This window comes from Monodelphis domestica, chromosome 1, assembly GCF_027887165.1.
Source record: "Monodelphis domestica isolate mMonDom1 chromosome 1, mMonDom1.pri, whole genome shotgun sequence".
NCBI lineage: Eukaryota > Metazoa > Chordata > Mammalia > Didelphimorphia > Didelphidae > Monodelphis > Monodelphis domestica.
In genome coordinates, this window is record NC_077227.1 from 725146595 (window position 1) to 725150274 (window position 3680).

Genomic DNA, 3680 nt, shown 5'->3' on the forward strand with positions numbered 1-3680 from the left:
TGCCAGCGGTTCCTGACTTCTTTTGTTCCTTGAACCTCTTCCAACAAAAGAATAACAATAATGGCCAACACTTGTATCTAGCATTTACTAAGAAATTATTGTCTCTTCTGATTCTCACAACAACCCAGGAGGTAGGTGCTATTGTATCCTCACTTTATAGAGAGGGAAACTGAGTCAAGTAAAGATTAAATGACTTGCCTTGAGCACACAGCTAATAAATATCTGAGGCCGGATTTGAACTCAAGTCTTCTGACTCTTGTCTCCCCCCACCCCCACTGTGCCACAAAAATGTGTAAATCTCCAGGGTGATTAAAATACTGTTCAGAATGTTCTGCAATTACATACAGCTTAAGGTGCCCCCGAAACATGTTTAGTGCTACATCCCTTGGCCCACCGTCCCAAATCTCCAAGGGCTGAATGGCGATCACCCCTTGTGCCTCCCTTGCTGCCCAAATGATACACTTTTAAACTTCCAGATATTATATTCATGTTCATTATCCTCATTTCAACAAGATACTTCCGTGTCCCCCCAGGAAAAAAATACACTCAGTCCAGGCAAGTGTTTCTCCAGGGTTTGCTTGTTTGTTTTTACTTCAATTTGAAGCGAACAGTAAAGCACAGAAATAAGATGCTTTGGCCATTAGAGCAGGAGGAGGTTCAGGAAAAGCCATAAGGGCTTCTCCCCAGGCTAGCCTCATTCTCCAGGCTAGCCCCATTCTTCAGACTAGCCCCATTTTCCAGGCTAGCCCCAATCTCCAGACTGACCCCAGTCTTCAGACTAGCCCCAATCTCCAGGCTAGCCCCATTCTCCAGACTAGGCTAGCCCCATTCTCCAGGCTAGCCCCATTCTTCAGACTAGCTCCATTCTCCAGGCTAGCCCAATTCTCCAGACTAGGCTAGCCCCATTCTCCAGGCTAGCCCCATTCTTCAGACTAGCTCCATTCTCCAGGCTAGCCCAATTCTCCAGACTAGGCTAGCCCTATTCTCCAGGTTAGCCCTATTCTCCAGGCTAGCCCCATTCTTCAGACTAGCCCCAATCTCCAGGCTAGCCCCATTCTCCAGGCTAGCCCCATTCTTCAGACTAGCCCCAATCTCCAGGCTAGTCCATTTCCCTTGCATTTTTTCCTCCCCAAGTCAAGCATTTAGTCGGTCCTTTGATTCATTCTGGAATGAATGAGCCCCCTGCCTTTCCTCCCATCCCACCCCTACTTCCCCCAAAAGAAAAATAATCCTTTTGCTCCTCTCTTATTGGCCACAAGAAGATCCTGGGAGGCATTTCATGTGTCTCAGTTTGTCTATAAGAAAGTGAGGCAATGCCCTTTCCCAACCACCCCCACCCCTGTGGGCAAAGGAGCTGAGGTCCCAGCTTCCCAACCCCTCAGGGATACGGGGGATGCTCATGAGGCAGAGCTGAGGGCAAACAGCAGGAAACAAAGCAGAAGGCTTGGGGGAGGGGCGTTGGGTAGCAGAGGACAGGATCAAATCCTCCCATCCCATCACTGGTCACTGTCCTGGTCACACCCAACTCTAAAACATCTGTGAGTCTCTGTGTGGGAATGCTTATTTGTAGCCCAGCCGAAGTGCTTGGAACTAGATGGCCAGAGGGGGACCAGAGCTCAGAGTCTGTGTGTCCCAGAAGTGGCTCCTTCTGTGAGTCCAGATGGAATTCCAGACTTTCCTTTGACTTGAGGTGGGTTGAGGGATGGGGGATGTTTCCAAACCAAAATGAACCATGTGGCATTTAAACAAAATAAAAGTCCACCAAATCTTTGGCAATGGCCCAAGGATGCTGGGCAAAGGGGAAATCCTCCTGCCTCCTGCATCCACGCTCCCCACCGGAGAGGGAAGGGAGAAAGGGGCACGTCCAGTTGCGTGGGCTAAATAGCATCCAATAGGGCCAGTGGGGTGTGGAGGAACTCAGAGAAGAAAGAAGAGAGAGAATTTGTGATTTCTCTCCATCCAATTGTCCAATCGATTGACAGTCTAAGCACGGATGTTTATCCCAGAGAAGGAGAGGCAGTTTGGAGGCTGTGAGCTACTGGCAAGCATCACCGTCAGAGTCATCCGTGCCATTGGTCTAGGTTGGAGAGGAGGCTCCTTAAGAAGGAAGAACGGAGAATCCATGCTGATCATCCTCATCACTCCTGAAAGAAATCACACACAATTAGAACAGCTGAAAGGGCCAGGAAGGAGTTCCTCAGAGCTAGAGAAACAGGGCAGGTCCAGATGGCCCAAGATTTTCTACACAGGAAGAATCTAAAAAAAAACAACACAGAAACTAATTCTGGATGAATACATGAATGAATGAGTGAATGAATGAATACTGAATTCAATGGGGGTTATCTGATTCTATAAAAAAAGATTTTTGGTAGTTCAATGGGTATGGCACTGAGTAAGTCAATTAATAAGGTAGGATTGTCATTTTTATTATGTTAGCTCGTCCTACCCATGAGCAATTGATGTTTTTCCAGTTGTTTAAATCTAGTTTTGTGTGAAAAGTGTTTTGTAATCATGTTCATATAATTCCTGAATTTGTCTCTGTAGATGGATTCCCAACTATTTTATCTTGTCTAGAGAGATTTTAAATGGAGTTTCTCTTTCTAACTCCTGCTGCTAAGTTTTGTTGGAAGTATATAGAAATGCTGATGATTTATGTGAGTTTATTTTGTATTCTGAAACTTTGCTAAAGTTGTGGTTTATTTCCACTAGTTTTTTAGTTGATTTTCTTGGGTTCTCTGCAAAGAGTGAGAGTTTCGTTTCCTCACTGCCTTTAATATTTAATTTAATTTAAATGATGATATAATAAAATACATTTAATTAAATACTTTAATCCTTTTCAATTTCTTTTTCTCCTCTAATTGCTACTGTTAGCGTTTCTAGTACAATGTTAAATAATCGTGGTGCTGAATCTAAATGGGCACCCTTGCTTTACTCCTGATCTTATTGGGAAGACTTCTAACATCCCAATGGTAAAGAGGTAAAGACTGGTGATGGTGGGGAGGGAAGCAGGCACCAGGGTGGTGGTTTGCTGAGGGGGGGAGATGGGGGCTATAGAAGAGAAGGAAGAAAGAACAAAATGTGGCACCATATTGGATGATGAACTTGGCAACAACAGCCTTCCCAGTCTGGTTGTGCAATTTCCCTTTTATGTACACAGTGGTCCATTCAAATTGGCTTTCTTGGGGTTCTTCATACGTTTTACTTCACTTCTCATCTCCAGGCTTTTGCCTTGGCTGTGTTTCCAGCCTGGCATGTACTCCCTCCTCACTTCCACTCCCTGGAATGGCGAGCTTCTTCCAAAGCTCCATTCAAATGCTCCCTTCCACCTGAAGCCTTTCCAGATCCCCACAGTTACTGATTCCTCCCTGTCCTCTTGCCCCCCCCCAAATAAGCTTGTGCCCCTTTTGGAGACATGTTTCCTCCCCTAGCTAGACTATAAGCTCCCTGAGGGAAGGGGCTCTCCCTGTCTTTGTGGCTCTGGCAGGCATCTAATACGGTGCCTGACACCGGGTGGGATTGATCGACTACAACCCTTCATTTTAAAAATAAGGAAAAATAGAGATGACATCACTTGCCCAAGTTGCCAAGGTCACACAGGCAACCTGATCCAGGAATTGAACTCAGGAATTGACTTCCATCCCTTTGAACTATGTCTGTGTGTTAGCCTTGGAGTTCCAAGG

General features: G+C 45.7%; 1 long non-coding RNA gene across 1 annotated transcript in view; it reads right to left on the reverse strand.

Annotated features, from left to right (window-relative positions):
* Positions 1–560: 560 nt before the first annotated feature.
* Positions 561–3680, reverse strand: part of LOC130456517 (uncharacterized) — a 7991-nt gene continuing 4871 nt past the window's right edge. The window contains exon 2 of the long non-coding RNA XR_008915508.1: positions 561–2144. This is a non-coding gene — a long non-coding RNA (uncharacterized LOC130456517). The remainder of the gene's footprint in view (positions 2145–3680) is intronic.